The sequence below is a fragment of the Macaca nemestrina genome, chromosome 13 (genome assembly GCF_043159975.1).
Source record: "Macaca nemestrina isolate mMacNem1 chromosome 13, mMacNem.hap1, whole genome shotgun sequence".
Taxonomy (NCBI): domain Eukaryota; kingdom Metazoa; phylum Chordata; class Mammalia; order Primates; family Cercopithecidae; genus Macaca; species Macaca nemestrina.
The window spans coordinates 34838752-34860707 of NC_092137.1; the positions used below are offsets into that span (position 1 = coordinate 34838752).

At 36.6% G+C, this 21956-nt stretch overlaps 1 pseudogene; it reads left to right on the top strand.

Moving 5' to 3' along the window:
- The first annotated feature begins 13742 nt into the window (after positions 1-13742).
- LOC105465412 (large ribosomal subunit protein eL34-like) lies at positions 13743-14141 on the top strand (annotated as a pseudogene).
- The last annotated feature ends 7815 nt before the right edge of the window (positions 14142-21956 follow it).

The window sequence follows — 21956 nt, forward strand, 5'->3', positions numbered from 1 at the left end:
TAAATTTATGCAAACTCATGAGGGAGTGGGACTAAAATCTAAGCAGAATGATATTTATTTTAAATTGCTTTGTTCTCTGTCTCCCATTTCCCTGACCCTGTTTCACGTGGCCCCAGTGCTACCTAGAGTTGTGTTCTAGCAGTTTTCCCTGGGTGACCATAATTTCACCAAAACATCTCTGATTGCTCACCTTTCTGGCTCTCCAAGTACCTATCATAATACGACTATTGCATTTGTGTTGAAATTCATGCTTGCTTAACCATTTTGATAAGAAACTTATTATGAAACAATGAAAGTTAGTAATAGCATATTGGGCTATGGTCTCCACTAAAGTATCTGGCTCTTCTGGATTAAAATACCATGTTGAGGTTTCTAAGAGTCAGAACGTAAGAGATCTCCATCTATAGAATATGCATGATTTCTAATTTCTTTCCTGAGCCCCAGACTTCTTTGCTGCATTGAATTCAGAGCTGAAGAACTAATCCAGAGAAATTCTGCAGTTATTTGGGATCCACTCTCATCCCTTTAACACTCCAGAATCAAATATAAACCCTCAAGTAAGTAGCTTTTAAGTACGATGAGATAAAGACAGGAGGGGAGGGGAGAGAAAGACGAGCAGAAACACACACCTTTGCATTCAAAAGGTAGCAATACCACACATCATGTAGCTTCTGGAAAATTCCCTTGTACTCTTGTGAAATAATAAGACTGGCAATAGTGTCTTCATATTATTATTAAATTATTTTTTACTTTTTGGACCCTTGAAAGGGGCCACACCTTAAGAATCCTGTATCCATGATATTCCTCTGCAACTTAAGGAGGTTGCAGTAAGAGGCATTTTATGTGCAACAAATACCTCTCAGTAATATACTGTAATTATATGTTTATATGGCTTTAAGAGCTGTAATTTTAAAAATGACAACTGCACACATAGGACTTGCGTGGATATTTGTGTTCCATGGTATTCACTGAGGATAAGGAGGGGTCATTATCTAGCACCACCTCTCCCAAAGCCTGACAGTAGCCTTCCTCCACAAACAGTCAAGTCTTCCAGAGTACAATAAAATATCTCTTTAAATATAACATCTAAAAACCATATATTATTTTTATTTTGTACATACGTATATACAAAATAATTTACATATACACATATATTTCTATATATGTATATTATAACAAGTAATATACATATACACACATGGTTACACACACACAAACACATATCTCAGTAGAATGTGGTGGAAAGTGAAGATTCCATGGTAGGTGTGATTCAGGAAATAAGGAATTTTTTGTGAGATAGATTACACACTAATTTATACTTAATTTTATAGCATCAATTAATATTCTAATATCTTTTCACACACCTTTAATTTCAGAGTGGAAGCACCTTCAGACACACACAAATGTCCATGAGAAAGAAGAGCCAAAGAGTGCTCCAAAAAAAAATCACTTAGACCCTCCTGACTGAAAACATAATTCCAAAGTCTGGACCTACTTTTTGCATAATACTATAGAGTTGCCAAAATCTTTTTCTTTTTCCTGCTTAAACACCTTCACTGTTATTTCAGACTGTGATCTGTGAATGCCAAGTGTTTGCATTCCTCAGTGTGCACCAACACGTGTCTGTTCTTACGGATGTTTTACCCAGCAGGGGCTATTATAGCCCTCATCTCCAGATGGCAGACCAAATCAACAGAGCATATGGCATTTGGGAAAATAAAAGTGAACCGTTCTTTATTCTTTCTCTGTAACAAGCTTATTTCTGTCTCTGGATTTTTACTTTGAGGTGAATCTTTCAGAAACTGAAAACTGGTTACTAATGAATGAGTTCATGTACTCAAAAATGTACAGAATAATTTGAATTAAAAAGTCATTCTGGGTCAAAATAAATCAATGGCATTGTTTAGAAAAATAACTGTGCTGCTATTTTACCTGGGTAGCCTCAGTGGGTTATTATCTAAGACATTGAATGTATTTACACCAAAACAACAGAAAAGAGGAGTACAGGAAAATGTACAGGAAAATGAGCCTAGTCAAGGCAATAGCATTTTATATATAGCATCAATATATTGATTATTTTATCATCAGTCAAACCAAGACGGACAACTTGAATTTTTAATCTGTTAACTGCTAGGTAATCTCATATTGAACTCCATTTTGCGTAGGGAATAAACTACAAAATCTAATTACTTGAGCAAAAAACATGTTATTTACTTCAAATCATGGACAAAAGTGTTTGCTCATGTTTTTGAATAAAGAAAAAAGCTGACTCCTGACCAGCCTCAGAATGTTATTTTTAGCTTTCTGCAGTTCATGCTGCTACTACAAGAGTATCTTATTTATTCCACTTTCAAACACAGTAACAAAATTATACTTAGTATTTGTTTGGTGCACGAAAATGAAGAGCAACTAATAGGCATAATTTCTGTACAGGCAATTTAGCTTCGCTCATTGTGTTTTGTAGGGATTTTATAACAAAGTACTATGAACTAGGTAGTTTGAAATGATAGGAATTCATTATAAGGTCACATTTACAGGTTTCCGGTAGACATGAATTGTGTAGAAACACTATTCAATCCAGCACACTAATTTACATGACCATACATCAGATTAACTGCTTTAATAGGACAGTCAAACAAAATAGCTAGTGTAATTAATATTAATAAAGTTTTACATACAACCGCCTCTAGATCTGAAATATAAAATACATGAGAACATCTTCAGAAAGTAACAAAACAATGTTTTAGCCCCCAATTTAATTAGACTTGTATATCAAATAACTATAGCTTTGATTTTAGAGAATGTCAGTGTATCATATATTCACTTGCTTTTGTCATTTAGTGTTATTAACATCAAAATGACCCATGGCGGTTGGGCACAGTGGCTCATGCCTGTAATCTCAGCACTTTGGGAGGCTGAGACGGGCGGATCACCTGAGGTCAGAAGTTCAAGACAAAGCCTGGCCAACATGGTGAAACCCTGTCTCTACTAAAAATCCAAAAATTAGTCAGGCATGGTGGTGGGTGCCTGTAATCCCAGTTGCTCAGAAGGCTGAGGCAGGAGAATAGATCGAACCCGGGAGGCATAGGTTGCAGTGAGTCAAGATCATGCCACTGACTCCACCCTGGGCGACAGAGTGAGACTGTCTCAAAACAAACAAACAAACAAACAAGCAAACAAACAAAAAACATGGCTTTAAAACAAACCCCAATTCTTGGTCAATTGTCTTACTCACTTTCCTTTTTAGCTGAGAACAAACAAGACGTTTTGGTAACTGAGGACACATTGAAGGAGTTAGGAGTTAGTAAGTCATTTTTCTTTCAATAGATGTTTATTGAGTGCTTGCTACAGGACAAGCTGTGGCTTAGATATTGAGGATTGGTAAGCAAACAAAACAGACAAGTTCTTTGTCTTCATTAAACTGACTTTCTAGTGAAGAAAAGTGTAGACTTCACTGCTAGAAACCAATTGACTGCTGATATTGACCTATCAGAGGTCAACAACATAGAACAGGCTGGCAAAAGGTGCAAATAATGAAATGACTCTTATTTTGAAGTTTGCTTAGGAGGAAAGATTGTTATTCTGATGCTGTTTACATCATACCACTCAGTTAAACAGTCCTGTTGCCTCTGTTGAATGTTTAAGAAGTCTTCCTTCCTCTCAGTTCACTATCTTTTCATCATTGTCAACCTCTCTCATAACTACCATAACTAATCCTCTACTGATTCCCATTAATTTTATCTTCTAAGAAAGATTTCCTAATTATCCCTGGTTTAACCACTTCTATGTCTTGACTACTTCTTCTCTATAGTCCAGTGCCACTATTCTGAAATCTGGCTGTGTTAATATAATAGCTTTTACAATTCTATACTTCTATCCATTTGCCTTCCATATATTTTTGTCTTTACAATCTATCCAGAATAAATTTTTCATAAATGAAACTCCAGTCAGGCCCTTCTCATATTTAAAATACTTAATGATTTACTATCATACTAGGATAGAAGAAAAATAATCTTAACACACCCTCTACATTCTTATGTGAATTGTTACCAACTTATTTTTCATTTTTGCCTATGCCTCTCTAGTCTACCATGCTTCAGCTCTACTAGCCTTCAATCAGTTTCATAATACTCCATCGGTCACTTATGCCACAGGGCTGTTGGTCATATTGTCGCTGCCTGGATTATACATCCTTCTCCTCTTTGTCTAACTTATTACCGTCCTTATAAGTCTCAGATAGAGTTTTATTTTCTCAGAGAACACTTTTGACTCTTCGGACAATGATGCCTCTGTTAAAAATTGTATTTAATTAGTAATCAAATGTTTATTCACATTATTTAAATAATGTTGTTTTCTCTAGCAAGATTATGACCTCCTTGAGAAAAAGGAAAAAGCCAGATTTCAGTCATGACTGTACTTGGCACAGAGCCAATTGTCTATTTTTGCTTTGGTTATCTGTGCTTGTGGAGTGTTACTCAAGAAATCTTTGCCCAGTCCAATGTCCTGGAGAGTTTCCCCAATTTTTTTTTTTTTGTAGTTTCATAGTTTGAAATCTTAGATTTAAGTCTAAATTTTTGTATATGATGAAAGGTAAGGGTTTAGTGTCATTCTTTTCCATATGGATATCCAGTTTTACCAGCAACATTTATTGAAGAGACAGTCTTTTCCCCAATGTATGTTCTTGGCACTTTTGTCAAAAATGAGTTCCTGCAGATGTGTGGATTTATTTCTGGGTTCTGTATTCTGTTCCATTGGTCTATGTTTCTGTTTTTATGCCAGTACCATAATGTTTTGATTACTATAGCTCTGTAGTATAATTTGAAGTCACATAATGTGATTCCTTCAGTATTGTTCTTTTTGCTCAGGATAGCTTTGGCTATTCTGAGTCTTTTGTGGTTCCATATACAATTTAAGATTACTTTTTCTGTTTTTGTAGAAAATGTCATTGGTATTTTGATAGGGATTGCATTGAATGTGTAGATTGCTTTGGATAGTATGGACATTTTAACAATATTGGTTCATCCAATCCATGAACATGGAATATCTCTCCAATTTTTTGTGTCATCTTCAATTTTTTTCACCAATGTTTTATAGTTTTCATTGTACAGATCTTTCACTTCTTTGGTTAAGTTAATTTCTAGGTGTTTAATTTTTTTTATCCCTATTTTAAATGGAATTCTTTCTTGATTTTTCAGTTTGTTTGCTGTTGGCATATAGAAATGCCACTGATTTTTATATGTTGATTTTGTATCCTGGTTTTGGATGCCCTTTATTTTTCTTAGCTGACTGCTCTAGCTAGTCCTGCAGTACTGTGTTGAATAACAGTGAGCGAAAGTGAGCATCCTTGTCATGTTCCATATCTTACAGGGAAAGCTTTCCATTTTTCCCCATTTAGAATGATACTAGCTATGTGTCTGTCATATATGGCTTTTATTACTTTGAGATATGTTCCTTCTATACTCAGTTTTTCAGGGTTTTTATCATGAAAGTATGTTGAATTTTATCAAATACCTTTTAAGCTCAATTGAAATGATAAATAGGGATTTGTACTTCCTTCCCTTGATATGATGTATCATATTGTTTGATTTGCATTTATAACCATCCCTTGGATGAACCCCACTAAGTCATCATGAATAATCATTTTAATGTGTTGTTGAATTCAATTTGCCTGTATTTTGTTGAGTATTTTTGCATCAATATTTATCAGAGATATTTGTGGGTGGTTTTCTTCTTTTGATGTGTCTGTGTCTGGTTTTGGTATCAGGGTAATACTGGCCTCATAGAATGAGTTTGGAAGTATTCCTTCCTTTATTTTAGAATAGTTTGCATAGGATTGACATTAGTTTTCTTTAATGAATTTGGTAGAATTCAACAGGAAAACCATTGGGTCCCAGGCTTATTGTTGTTGTTGGGAGATTTTGTATTAAAGCTTCGATCTTGTTACTTTTTGATCTGTTCAGGTTTTGGATTTCTTCATGGTTCTCTCTTGGTAAGTTGTATGTATCTAGGAATTTATTCATTTCTTCTAGATTTCCCAATTTATTGGCATATTGTTGCACATTGCAGCCAATAGTGATCCTTTCAATTTCTGTGGTATTTGTTGTAACATTCTCTTTTATATCTCTGATTTATTGAGATCTTATCTCTTTTTTCTTTAGTTAATCTGATTAAGAGTTTGTCAATTTTGTTTAACTTTTCAACAAACCAACTTTTTGTCTCCATCTTTAGTATTGTTCTCTTCATTTCAATTTCAATTATTTCTTCTCTGATATTTATTATTGATTTTCTTATACTATTTTCATTTTTGGTTAGCTCTTGCTTTTCTATTTTTAAGATGCAGTATTAGGTTCTTTATGAGAAGTTTTTATTTTTTGATGTTGGCGCTTATAGCTATAAATTTCCCTCCAAGTACTGTTTTTGCTGTAACCCACAGGTTTTGGTATATCTCGTTTCCATTATCATTTGTTTCAATAAATTTTTTAATTTTCTTATTTATTATTTTTATTTTTAAAATCTCACACCATCCTGCTCTGTGCTGTCCTGGATGTTAATTTTATCCCTTTGTTCAGCATATCCCTGCTGTATACGCTACCCACCTGCTAGTCACTTAGTAGCCATCTCAGTTATCAAAACAACTGCCACAGTATTACAGTGCTTGTGTTCAAGTAACTTTTGTTTTACTTAATAATCACCCCAGACTGGGCACAGTGGCTTATGCCTGTAATCCCAACACTTCAGGTGGATCACCTGAGGTTAGGAGTTCGAGAACTGCCTGACCAATGTGGTGAAACCCCATCTCCACTAAAAATACCAAACTGGTAGGATGCGGCAAGTCACACCTGTAATCCCAGCACTTTGGGAGGCCGAGGCAGGCAGATCATGAGGTCAGGAGTTCGAGACCAGCCTGGTCAACCTGATAAAACCCCGTCTCTACTAAATATACAAAAATTAGCCGGGCGTGGTAGCGAGTGCTTGTAATCCCAGTTTAATCAGGAGGTTGAGTCAAGAGAATCATTTGAATCCCAGAGGCAGAGGTTGCAGTGAGCCAAGATCGTGCCCTGCACTCCAGCCTGGGCAACAGAGCGAGACTCCATCTCGAAAAATAAATAAATAAATAAATAAATAAATAAATAAATAAATAAAAGAAAAAAGCTGTGTGTGGTGGTGCATGCCTGTAATCCCAGCTACTAGGGAGGCAGAGACAGGAGAATTGCCTGAACCCAAAGGCAGAGGTTGCAGTGAGCTAAGATTTCACCATTGCACTCCAGCCTGTACAGCAAGAGCGAAACTCTATCTCAAAAAAAAAAAAAAAAAAAAGAAAAGAAAAAGAAAGAAAATCACCCCAAAATGCAAGAGTAGTGATCCTGGAAATTCTGATATGCCACAAAGAAGCCTCTGCTTTTTCCAACCCTTCCTTCCATACTACTTATTTTCTGACTTCCAAGCTTTATACTCTGATGCAATACTCCTAGTAATCAGCAGTGAGGAGATCTAATCCTGGGCACTCCAGAGCATTGTCATCATATACGGTTTGGTACTATCTGCAGTTTCAGGCATCCACTGGGAGTCTTGAAACATATCCCCCATAAATAAGGTCGAGAGGAGGGTACCGTGTTAAAGTCCAACATATGAATTTTGGAGGGATACCTACATTCAAACCATAACAGGAACAGTTGTCACCTTTTTTTTCTTTTCATTGTCATATATTATTTTCATTGTCTTTTTAAAATTATAATTTAAATTCTAGGGTACATGTACACAATGTGCAGGTTTGTTACATATATATACATGTGCCATGTTGGTGTGCCACATCCATTAACTCGTCATTTACATTAGGTATATCTCCTAATGCTATCCCTCCCCCCTTCCCCCACCACACAACAGGCCCTGGTGTGTGATATTCGCCTTCCTGTGTCCAAGTGTTTTCACTGTTCAATTCCCACCAATGAGTGAAAACATGCGGTGTTTGGTTTTCTGTCCTTGAGATAGCTTGCTCAGAATGATGGTTTCCAGCTTCATCCATGTCCCTAAAAAAGACTAAACTCATCCTTTTTTATGGTTGCATAGCATTCCATGGTGTATATGTGCCACATTTTCTTTATCCAATCTATCATTGATGGACATTTGGGTTGGTTCCAAGTCTTTGCTATTGTGAAGAGTGCCGCAGTAAACGTACGTGTGCATATGTCTTTATAGCAGCATGATTTATAATCCTTTGAGTATGAACCCAGTAATAAGATGGCTGGGTCAAATGGTATTTCTAGTTCTGGATCCTTGAGGAATCGCCACACTGTCTTCCACAATGGTTGAACTAGTTTATAGTCCCACCAGTAGTGTAAAAATGTTCCTGTTTCTCCACATCCCCTCCAGCACCTGTTGTTTCCTGACTTTTTAATGATTTCCATTATAACTGGTGTGAGATGGTATCTCATTGTGCTTTTGATTTGAATTTCTCTGATGGCCAGTGATGATGAATATTTTTTCATGTGTCTGTTGGCTGCATAAATATCTTCTTTTGAAAAGTGTCTGTTCATATCCTTTACCCACTTTTTGATGGGGTTGTTTGATTTTTTCTTGTAAATTTGTTTGAGTTCTTTGTAGATTCTGGATATTAGCCCTCTGTCAGATGAGTAGATTGCAAAAATTTTCTCCCATTCTGTTGGTTGCCTGTTCACTCTGATGGTAGTTTCTTTTGCTGTGCAGAAGCTCTTTAGTTTAACTAGATCCCATTTGTCAATTTTGGCTTTTTTTTTTCCCCATTGCTTTTGGTGTTTTAGACATGAAGTCCTTGCCCATGCTTATGTCCTAAATGGTATTGCCTAGGATTTTTTCTAGGGTTTTTATGGTTTTAGGGCAAACATTTAAGTCTCTAATCCATCTTGAATTAATTTTTGTATAAGGTGTAAGGAAGCGATCCAGTTTCAGCTTTCTACTTATGACTAGTCAGTTTTCCCAGCACCATTTATTAAATAGGGAATCCTTTCCCCATTTCTTGTTTCTCTCAGGTTTGTCAAAGATCAGATGGTTGTAGATGTGTGGTATTATTTCTGGGGGCTCGGTTTTGGTACCAGTGCCATGCTGTTTTGGTTACTGTAGCCTTGTAGTATAGTTTGAGGTCAGGTAGCGTGATGCCTCCAGCTTTGTTCTTTTGACTTAGGATTGTCTTGGCAATGCGGGCTCTTTTTTGGTTCCATATGAACTTTAAAGTAGTTTTTTCCAAGTCTGTGAAGAAAGTCATTGGTACCTTGATGGGGATGGCATTGAATCTATAAATTACCTAGGGCAGTATGGCCATTTTCATGATATTGATTCTTCCTATCCATGAGCATGGAATGTTCTTCCATTTGTTTGTGTTTTTTTTTATCTCATTGAGCAGTGGTTTGTAGTTCTCCTTGAAGAGGTCCTTCATATCCCTTGTAAGTTGGATTCCTAGGTATTTTATTCCTTTGAAGCAATTGTGAATGGGAGTTCACTCATGATTTGGCTCTCTGTTTGTCTGTTATTGGTGTATAGGAATGCTTGTGATTTTTGCACGTTGATTTTGTATCCTGAGACTTTGCTGAAATTGCTAATTGGCTTAAGGAGATTTTGGGCTGAGACGATGGGGTTTTCTAAATATACAATAATGTCATCTGCAAACAAGGACAATTTGACTTCCTCTTTTACTAATTGAATACCCTTTATTTATTTCTCCTGCCTGATTGCCCTGGCCAGAACTTCCAACACTATGTTGAATAGGAGTGGTGGGAGAGGGCATCCCTATCTTGTGCCAGTGTTCAAAGGGAATGCTTCCAGTTTTTGCCCATTCAGTATGATATTGGCTGTGGGTTTGTCCTAAATAGCTCTTATTATTTTGAGATTCGTCTCATCAATACCTAATTTATTGAGAGTTTTTACCATGAAGTGCTGTTGAATTTTGTCAAAGGTTTTTTCTGCATCTATTGAGATAATCATGTGGTTTTTGTCTTTGGTTCTGTTTATATGATGGATTACATTTATTGATTTGTGTATGTTGAACCAGCCTTGCATCCCAGGGGTGAAGCCCATTTGATCATGGTGGATAAGCTTTTTGATGTGCTGCTGGCTTCAGTTTGCCAGTATTTTATTTAGGATTTTTGCATCAATGTTCATCAGGGATATTGGTCTAAAATTCTCTTTTTTGTGTGTTTCTCTGCCAGACTTTGGTATTTGGATGATGCTGGCCTCATAAAATGAGTTAGGGAGGATTCCCTCTTTTTCTATTGATTGGAATAGTTTCAGAAGGAATGGTACCAGCTCCACTTTGTACCTCTGGAGGAATTCGGCCGTGAATCCATCTGGTCCTGGACGCTTTTTGGTTGGTAGGCTATTAATTATTGCCTCAATTTCAGAGCCTATTATTGGTCTATTCAGGGATTCAATTTCTTCCTGGTTTAGTCTTGGGAGGGTGTGTATGTCCAGGAATTTATCCATTTCTTCTAGATTTTCTAGTTTATTTGCATAGAGGTGTTTATATTATTCTCTGATGGTAGTTTGTGTTTCTGTGTGATCGGAGGTGATATCCCCTTTATCATTTTTATTGTGTCTATTTGATTCTTCTCTCTTTTCTTCTTTATTAGTCTTGCTAGTGGTCTATCAATTGTGTTGATCTCTTCAAAAAAAAAAAGATTCTGGATTGACTGATTTTGTGAAGGGTTTTTTGTGTCTCTATCTCCTTCAGTTCTGCTCTGATCTTAATTATTTCTTGCCTTCTGCTAGCTTTTGAATGTGTTTGCTCTTGCTTCTCTAGTTCTTTTAATCGTGATGTTAGGATGTCAATTTTAGATCTTTCCTGCTTTCTCTTGTGGGCATTTAGTGCTATAAACTTCCATCTACAAGAAGAAAGGAGCAGGAGGAGGAGGAATAGGAGGAAGGGGAGGGGGAGGAGGAGATGGGAAAGAAGGAGGAGGAGGAAGAAGAAGAAGAAAAGGAGGAGGAGGAGGTGGAGAAGGGGAAGAAGGAGGAGGAAGAGGAGGAGAGGAAGAAGGAAAAGGAAAAGAGGAAAAAGAAGAAGAGGAGGCAAGAAGAAGAACAGAAGGAGGAGGAAGAGAAAAAGAGAAGTTTTCATTTAAGATGACAGAAATATAAAAGGCTAATGGCAGATAATAAAGATCATAAATATTCATTTGAGGAAGGTTAGTTATCACATTCAAGGAAATTTAAATATATCAAAGTGTAACAACAATGAAAACATCATCAACAACAACAACAAACCCAGAATATAAAAATTGAGCTGGAACAGCTCAGGAAAGAGAATAATGAACACTAAACCGTTATGCTTTCCCTATTTGTATACGTAACCTTATTTTAGATTTTGAAAACGTGTTAATGTTACTCTTACAGAGGAACATCTCTATAAATATATTCACCACAATACTTGATTTGGGTGTTTATTTCTAAATCTGGATATTCTCAAGTATCCTATTGTAATTAGTAACTCTTTAGAACAATAGTGAAGTTCAAGGAAATAGTTTTCAAAGTCAAGGCTAATGAACTGGTAATGGTGCCAAATGGCTTGTTAACAAAGCCTGAAAAACTCCTGAATAAACCATAGTCATGAACAGGCTCACTGCTGAAGTAAGGGGATGATTGTTCCCAATGACCCATACACAGATTCAGAAGTTTTAGCTTCATATCTGTATTAGAATGCTTCATTCTTCAGGTGAAATCATTTCTTTTTATTCCTGGAGATTCCAGGCAATTATACTCAGACCAAATCACAAAAGAAGTATGAAGATGATTTAAAGTGGTCTACAGTCCTAGGAATTTTATATTAAGAAAAATTAACATGTTCAATTTCCTCAAATTTTCTTTCTTGACCCAAATTCAATTATTGTCCCAACAAAATTACTTATGGGATTGTTAGTGGAAAAAGGAAAAAAAAACCAAACAAACAATAGGAGTAAATAAACAGAGAAAATTAGGATAGACATGAATTCAGGACAAAATAAGGAGAAAGAGTATATGACTAAGAAGATTAAAAAGGTTACATGGAGCATCCAAAAGTAGAACAGAATATCAAATATGGCAAAAGACATGGAAAAAAGGATCCAACTAAAAATAGTTAAAACGAAAATAAAAATAAAAAGAGAGGGAACATGAGAGACACTATTTCACAAAGAGGGCTGCTGAGGAAAAGAGGATGACATGGAGAGAACTGTGTTTCCCCCAAACTTTTATGCTGAAGCCCTGAATCGCAATGTGACTCTGTTTGATTTTTAAGGAAGTAATGAAGGTTAAATGACATAATAAATTTGGGTCCCTAATCTAACAGTTTTGGTGCCCTGATAAGAATAGAACACACCAGGAATCCATGCACACAGAAAAAAGGCTATGTGAGAACACATTGCAGAGGTGACCATAGCTGAACAATACAGGGAGGATGGAAGTGACAGTTTTAAATCCTCAGATCCCATCTTTTTAATTTTTAAAAAATCTCCCCTTCCAATTCCCAAGACCTGTATTGCCCTCATTCAGAAATCACACTCTCTCATTGTACTATTGCAGTTGCTTTCTGAATAATCTTCTTGCTTTTAGTTCTACACCTTTCAATTTATTTTCCACCACAGGTGTGATTTTTTTCAGAATCCTAAGTATGATCATTGGAGTCCTAGTTTAAAATCCTGCAACAATTTCCATTGCTCATAAGACCAAGTCCAAACTTCTAATTTTGTTATAAAAGTCCTTTAAGATTTCCCTCTTTCCCTGTCTTCAAGGTTCGTAGTATCTCTTAGCAATTTTTACCCATTTTATGTCAAGATTCATTTTGTTACTGGAAAGGGTCTCAATCCAGACACAAAGAGAGGGTTCTGGGATCTCACACAAGAAATAATTCAGGGTGAGTCCATAGAGTAAAGTGAAAGCAAGTTTATTAAGAAGTTAAAGGAATAAAGAACGGCTACTCCATAGGCAGAGCAGCGGCATGGGCCACTGGTTGCCCATTTTTATGGTTATTTCTTGATTATATGCTAAATAAATGGTGGATTATTCATGAGTTTTCCAGGAAAGGGGTGGGCAATTCCCTGAACTGAGGGTTCCTCCCCTTTTTAGACCCTATAGGGTAACTTCCTGACGTTGCCATGGCATTTGTAAATTGTCATGGCACTGGTGGGAATGTCTCTTAGCATGCTGATGCATTATAATTAGCATATAATGAGCAGTGAGGATGACCAGAGGTCACTCTTATCACCACCTTGGTCTTGATGGGGTTTAGCCAGCTTCTTTACTGCAAACTGTTTTATCAACAAGGTCTTTATGACCTGTATCTTGTGCTGACCTCTTATCTCATCCTGTGACTTAACATGCTTGACTTACTGGGAATGTAGCCCAGCAGGTCTCAGCCTCATTGTATTAAGCCCCTACTCAAGATGGAGCTGCTCTGGTTCAAATGCCTCTGACAATTTGATAATCAAATGAAGACATTTTGGTTAATTTATGTATACCTAAGTAAATAGGCATTCATTAACTGTGGACTGAAGAAATGACTGAAAAAGAGAAAGACAATAATTATATTTAACATATAAGAGTAAATAGAATGCTCTAGGAACTGTTGTAAGTATGCCACATGTAACAAATAACTTACGTTTCAGTGTAGCCATGTGATACCAGTATTTTTGTAATCTTATTTGTTGTAATTATTTTAAAGTAAAAAAAAAAAAAAAAAAAGATAAAGAAAAGAGTCACAGAGGGTTTAGTACAGTCCAAGGTCACCACCATGTATACCAATGGTCCAGCGTTTGACATACCATCTAGGCTTTCTTACAATACAGCGTCTAACAAAACTATGCTGTCCCAAACCCCTGATAGCAGAATCGTTTCCCTTTATACCAAGAAGGTTGGGAAAGCACCAAAATCTGCATGTGGCATGTGCCTAGGCAGACTTCGAGGGGTTCGTGCTGTAAGACCTGAAGTTCTTATGAGATTTTCCGAAACAAAGATACATGACCAAACATTGTCCAAACAAAGTAACATGTCGGCAGTGCCTATGGCAGTTCCATGTGTGCTAAATGTTCATGACAGGATCAAGCCTGCTTTCCTTATTGAGGGGCTGAAAATCATTGTGAATGTGTTGAAGGCATAAGTTACAGAGTCAGAAAGTTAAATTAAAAAATGAAACTTTTTGAGTAATAAAAATGAAAAGACTTTAAAAAATGGTCACCATGGTGACCATCCCCTCACAATGTATGGGGAGGAAGGATTCTGTCCCAGGTATTCTGACCTGCAATGAAATTAAAGTTAATAAGGAAATCCCAGCCAGGCACGGTGGCTCACGTCTGTAATCCCAACAGTTTGAGAAACTGAGGCAGGCAGATCACGAGGTCAAAAGTTCGAGACCAGCCTGACCAATATGGTGAAACCCCATCTCTACTAAAAATACAAAAATTAGCCGGGGATGGTGGCACGCACCTGTAATCCCAGCTACTCAGGAGGCTGGAGAATCACTTGAACCCAGGAGGCAAAGGTTGCCAGTGAGCTGAGATCACACCACTGCACTCCAGCCTGGGTGACACACCGAGACTCCATCTCATAAAAAATAAAATAAAATAGGCCGGGCACGGTGGCTCAAGCCTGTAATCCCAGCACTTTGGGAGGCCGAGACGGGCGGATCACGAGGTCAGGAGATCGAGACCATCCTGGCTAACACGGTGAAACCCCGTCTCTACTAAAAAATACAAAAACCTAGTCGGGCGAGGTGGCGGGCGCCTGTAGTCCCAGCTACTCGGGAGCCTGAGGCTGGAGAATGGCGTAAACCCGGGAGGCGAAGCTTGCAGTGAGCCGAGATCTGGCCACTGCACTCCAGCCTGGGCGACAGAGCGAGACTCCGTCTCAAAAAAAATTAATAAATAAAAATAAATAAATAAATAAATAAATAAAATAAGGAAGTCCCAGGAATAGGAATGCTTATGGGGTTTTCCCTTTGTTTAGATTTATATCTCGTGTAAGAAATCTTCAGTCCACATGAAGTAAATTTGTTTAGAAATTTAGCTTGTTTGCTTTGTTTTATTTTCATTTTCTGTTTTGTTTTCGTCTCTATGTTAGTAACTTAAACTCAATTACTTGGAAAAAGGAGAATTTCCAAAGAAGACGCATCTATGAGAATTATTATTTGCTTAAATAATATTTGTAATATTCATGCAACAAGTATTTATTGAGTATTTCAGGTACTTTTTTAAGTGTTAGAAATATAACACTGAGCATGGGGAACAGTGGGGCAGAAGGTGCTGGTCAGTGAGGCAGGGACAATACAGGAATAAAGAGAAAGTTCTTAAGAGTGATGGAAAGCCATTGTATAGTTTAAAGCAGGAGGTGACATAATAAATTCATACTTTGGATACATAACTTCTGTGCCAGTGTAGCAGATGCAAAATAGATGTAAAAGGTTAAAATCCAGACAATATGGGTGAGAGACATGAGACGTTTCCAAAGTCTGCACTGGTGGAAGGTATGTATATACATGGGGTCATCTTCATGTTTGTAATAGTGGAACATACATTTTAAATATTGAGAAACATGGCTGTAGAAATTAATTTATTTAACATTGACCATATTCCTATTATATCTTTGGCTCTGTATAGTGTGGTGGAGAAAGAAATATAAAATAATCTAATTTGTCCAAAGGAGCTCAAAGTCTAATTGGGGAAAAGGTGTGGAATGAATTATGTAAAATTACACTATACTTGTGTTATTTTGAAAGGGTTATGGCTCAAAAACTTTGAAAATTTCTGAACCGTAGAATTCCATTAGCCTAAGAATCAGTTGTCTCCTCATTTTTTAGAAAAGATGACCCCTAGGATGTGGAATAATCCATAAAGAAAGACTAATGCCGTGTAATGAAACCTCAGGAAATCTCTACAGATCCTCCTTCCAAACAAGTCTCTTCTGTTTGGAGATCTCCATTTTTCTTTTCTGAATTCATTTGATTATTTTTTTCTTTATTTCACTTTTGTGATTCTTATAGTCTCCTGACTATATATGCTCTGAGGTCTCCTCTTTATTCTCTTTTTGTTTCACATTCTACAGGCCATGAGGGCCTGTTATACATCTAGACACACTTTCAGTTTTAGGAGCCCCAATTCAGAGAAAGCCCCAAGACACTGGCTTAATAGTTGGTCAATTTAAATAGCTAAGGAAATAAAATTCAATTGGTTACTGTGGCTTTAAGGTTTTTAAGGTGTTAGGAAGAAAGGCTAATAATGAAAGGGAGAAACATTCCAATATTTAAAGTTCCCAGAAGTCATTCTATGTTAGAAATTCTATGTGTGCATTGTGTGAGTGCACATGCAAACAAACACACACAAAAATATATAAAAGACATAAGAAATAGTAAAGGAAAAAACAAATTTCTTTATGTCACAATATTCCTAGTCCTCATTAATGCAAATAAGGTCTGAAATAATAAAAATATTTTAATGGGAAATAAGATTGTGTGCATTATATAAATGAAGCTGCAGCAATGGTTGCAATAGTCTTTTAGGTTTAATTCTTCATGTTCTTCCTTTCAAAAGAATATATAATAGGTTCTCATTTATTGCCGAATGTTGTAACTTTTATGATATTCTAAAACAAAAGGAGAATTATATGTATTCATTTTTACTTGAGGAGAAACTAATCTAGATATTATATTCTCTAAATTTCAGAAATTGTTGGGGTATTCATAATGATAAGGTAAAACTAAATATCTTTTTTTTGTGTGTGTACATTTTTTTTTTCTTTTGAGACAGTCTTGCTCTGTCTTCTAGACTGGAGTGCAGTGGCACAATCTTGGCTCACTGCAGCCTCACCTTCAGGTTTCAAGCAATTCTCATGTCTCAGCCTCCAGAGCAGTGAGGACCACAGGCATGCACCACAACACCTGACTAACTTTTGTGTTTTTAGTAGAGATGGGATTTCGCCATGTGGTCCAGGCTAATCTCAAACTCCTGGCTGAAAGTGCTGGGATTATAGACCCCAGTCACTGTGCCCAGCTTGTGTGTATACATTAAGAAAAAAAACCCAGAAGACTGGCGCACAGACAATCGTGGGTGACAGTACAGGCAGCAGAATAAGCATTAAATCAGAATGGAAGAAGTTTAAATTCTAACCAGGCTGCAGCACATGGTAGGGGCTAAGAGAAATTGTTTTATCTCAATTGATCTCAGTTTCCCATCTATAAAATGAAAGGCTTAGATTGGTTCATTTCTAAAATTCATTTAAGTAGGAAATCAATTAATTGATCTAAGTAACTAGTTATCAACTATCTGTCATTTACTGTTGCCTTACAAATTGTCTATATCCAGAAATCATTCTAGAATTATTTTACTTATAATATCTTTTTCTGGACACTTTGAGAATTACTGAGGAAGGATTATATTAACCTGAACTAGGCAGCTGATCTGGAATAAGTTTTAAATCTACTGTTACCAGGACTCTAAAGGTTTAGGATAAGTAGGATCAATGCATATGAAAAAGAGCAGTGAGTCATTTTAATAAGTACTGCTCTTAAGAACACGATTTGCCACTTCAGCTCCAATATACAAAGAGTGTGGAAGTCATCACTTCTGTCATTATAAGAAGCTGAGTAATACAAAAATTTGCAACTTTTTTTAGACTATTGAAGAATTGAGTCATAAGACATGGTCATCTTATAATGGAGAAAGAGGTGAATACTGAAAATCATATCAAAGATCAGTCTAGAAACTCCTAGAGCCATTAACTAGTAGAAATCCATAAACAGTAATTTTGATGACTTACTGGAGGCTGAATGTGGAATTAGATTGAAAGTAAGAAACTCCTAGTGTCCTTAGCTTGCAAGGGGGATGGGTGGATTTATACTTTTGTTAGTTTTACTTCTGTAATTTCCCCTTTCCCCAAGTTCTCAAAGTAAATAAATATCTTAAAAAATCCCATCCTGTTTTGCCAGAGAAAGGAAAAAGTAACAATTTTGAAATATGCCCATAGTATTATTGAAAAGAAAGGCCTGCTCTTTATGGGAACAATTTACCAGAAACTTATCTACCTTAAGGAAGGATAATTAAGTTTGGACCCCTCTAGCTTTCTTGTTTCAAAGGAGAAGAATCAAGCTAAGAAACACTTCTGAAAGTCATAGCCCAGGGAAGCAGGCTCACTAAATGTCTGAAATTTAATTATATGTTATAGAACACTAACCAAAGTCAACTCTTTACTGCTACATCAAGAAGGAACCGTATAATAATGGTGAATTACAACTAAAAGAGCTGAAAGATACAGATTTAATTCAAGAAGGTGTTAACAGAAAAACTCAAAGGCAACGGGGTAGAAAAAAACAAACAATAAAACAGCAACAAAACCAAGGCTCTAGAGGAAACTGGAGCCTCTACCACCCAGGGCTGGAAGAAATATCAAACAGAGACCAGCTACTAGCCAGTAGGATATAGTTACCTCACACTTAGGATATAGTTACCTCAATTCCTGTTACCCAATACATAGGTTCACTTTCAATAAAAAATCAGAAGTAATACTATAAAACATGAAAAAGCACAGACTGAAGAAACAAAGCAGACATCATAACCAGACCCATATACTACACAGAGTTGAACTTATCAAATAGATAATTCAAAATAATTATGATTAACATGTTAATGGCTCTAATGGTAAAAGTAGAAAACATGAAAGAACAGTAATGTAAACAGAGAAATAAAAAATCTAAGACAAATAAAAATAAAATGCCAAAAATCTGTATCACTATAACAGAAACGAAGAGTTCCTTTGATGTTTTCATCAGTAGATTGAACACAGCTGAGGAATCAGTGAGTTTGACAATATGGCAATGTAAACTTCCCCAGTTGAATTGGAAGGAGAAAAAAGAATTAAAAAAATCGAACAGAATATCCAAGAATTGTGAGACAATTAAAATGTGTAATACACATGTGATCTAGTTTGGTTGTGTCTCCACCCACATCTCATCTTGATTTTTAGTTCCCATAAATCCCACATGTTGTGAGAGGGACTCAGTGTGAGGTAATTGAATCATGGGGGTGGTTATCCCCATGCTGCTGTTGTTATGATAGTGAGTGAGTTCTCATGAGATCTGATGGTTTTATAAGAGGCTTCCCTGCTTTGCTTAGTACTTTTCTCTTCTGCCACCACATAAAGAAGAATATGTTTGCTTCCCCTTCTGCCATGATTGTAAGTTTCCTGAGGCCTCCCCAGCCCTGCAAAACTGAGTCATTTAAGCCTCTTTCTTTTGTAAATTACCCAGTCTTGGGTATTTCTTCACAGCAGCAAGAGAAGAGACTAATACAATATGGAATTTGAATATTAAAAGAAGAAAAATGAAAGAACAGGGAATATTTGAAGTTACAATAGCTAAGTATTTTCCAAAATTATTGAAAGATACCAAACTATAGATACCACTAAACAAGACAAGAGTAGATTGAATTATTTAAAGTGTTTAAAGAAAAAACCCCAGCAACCTAGAATTCTTTCTATATAGCAAAGTTATCTGTGAAAAGTGGTGGTGAAATAAAGACTCTCTAACAAACAAAAACTAAGGGAACCCATCAGTATTAGACTTGCCTTGCAATAAATGTTAAAAAAATGTTTCTTCAGTGGAAAAGGAAATGACATAAGTCAGAAACTCTGATTTATATGAAGAAAGAATGTTAGAGGAAAAAAAGTAAAATAAAATCCTTTATTTTTCATATTCATAATTGGTCGGTGAGATAAAAGTTTATTAATAATAATAACAACAATCTAATGGTTACAGTTATGGATAAGTGAAATGAATGACAATAATATTATAAGAGATAGAAGGAAAGAACTGGGAATGTTTGTTATAAGGCACTTGTACCACGTATGAAGCAGGGTAGTGTTATTTGAAAGAGAACTTGGGTTAGTTGGAGCGATATGTTGCAAACACAAGAATAACCACTGAAAAAGTAAAGTAAAAAGGTACAATTGATATTCTAAGCAAGGAGAAAAATGAAATTACATGAAATACTCAATTAAAACCAAAAATAGCAGAAAAAGTGTAAAAGACAAGAAAAGAAACAAAGAACAGAGGCAACACAAAACACTAAACAAGGTAGATATTAATCCAATATCAATAATCACTTTAAATATCAATGGTCTAAATATACCAATTAAAAAACAGAAACTATCAGAGTACATTAACAAAAATCTTGAGGAGAAACTAATTTTGATATTATTTTCTCTAAATTTTAGATACTGAAATACAACAAAAGTAAAAACATAAAAGAAACTAACTTTATATACAAAGACACAAATTAAGAAATAATGCTATATAGAAAGATAGGCTATGCTAACACATGAAAGCGTTAAAGTTGAAGTAGCTATATTAATTTTAGAGAAAACAGATATTAGAGCAAGGAAAATTATCAGGGATAAAGAAGGATATTACTAAATGATAAAGGGTTTTATTCTCCAAGAAGACATAAGAATCCTTAATGTGCATGTGCCTAACAACAAAGCCTCAAAATATGTAAGGATATAGTAAAACTCAATGACATCATCAATCAACTGGATCCAATTAACATCTGTAGGATATTTTATTCAACAACAGCAGAATACATATTCTTCTCAGGTTCACATGGAACATTAACCAAGGTAAACCACATTCTGGGCCACGAAACACACCTTGACAAACTTTATAGAAATCATACAAAGTATGTAAGGCCAAAATGGAATTAAACTAGTGTATTAATCTGGTCTCCCACTGCTATGAAGAAATTTATAAAGGAAATACTGGGTAATTTATAAAGGAAAGAGGTTTAATTGACTCACAGTCCGGCATTATTGGGGATACCTCAGGAAACTTACTATCATAGTGGAAGGCAAAGAAGCAGCAGGAGCTTTCTTCACAGGGCTGCAGGAGAGACTGAGTGCAAGCAGGGGAAATGCCGGATGCTTTTAAAACCATCAGATCTCCTGAGGCTCATTTACTATCATGAGAAAAGTGTGGGGGAAACTGCGCCCATGATCCAATTACCTCCATCTGGTCCCATCCTTGACAGGTGGGGAATATAGGGATTACGATTCAAGATGAGATTTTGGGTGGGGACACAGCCAAACTATATAATTCAACCCCTGGCCCCTCACAAATCTCATGTCCTCATATTTTAAATCATAATCATGCCTTCGCGATAGTTCCCCAAACTCTTAACTCATTCCAGCATTAACCCCAAAGTTTAAGTCCAAAGTCTCATCTGAGACAAGCAATTCCCTTCCAGCTATGAGGCTGTGAAATCGAAAGCAAGTTAGTTACTCTCTAGATACAATGAGGATAACAGGTGTTGGGTAAATACACCGATTTCAAATGGGAGAAATTGGTCAAAACCATGGAGCTACGGTCCCCATGCAAGTCCAAAATTCAATGGACCAGTTGTTAAACCTTAAAGTTCCAAAATGATCACCTTTGACTCTATGTCTCACATCCACGTCACACTGATGCAAGAGGTGGGCTCCCATGGCCTTCAGCAGCTCTGCCCAGTCTTTTCCAGGCTGATGGTGCAAGCTGTTGGTAGATATACCATTCTGGGGTCTGCAGGATGGTGGCCCTCTTCATACAGCTCTACTAGGCAGTGCCCCAGGGATGACTCTGTGTGGGGACTCCAACCCCATATTTCCCTTCCACACTGCCCTACCAGAGGTTCTCCATGACAGCTCTGCCTCTGCAGCAAATTTCTGCCTGGGCATCCAGGCATTTCCATATATCCTCTGAAATCTAGGTGGAGGTTCTCAAACCTTAATTCTTGATTTTTGTGCACCCACAGGCTCAACACCAAGTGGAAGCCTCTGGGGCTTGGGGCTTGCACCCTCTGAAGCAATGGCCTGAGCTGTATCTTGGCTCCTTTTAGCTATGGCTGGAGCAGAAGCAACTGAGACACAGGGCACCATGTCCCAAGTCTGCACACAGCACAGGGGCTCTAGGCCCACAAAACCATTTTTCCCTCCTAGGCCTC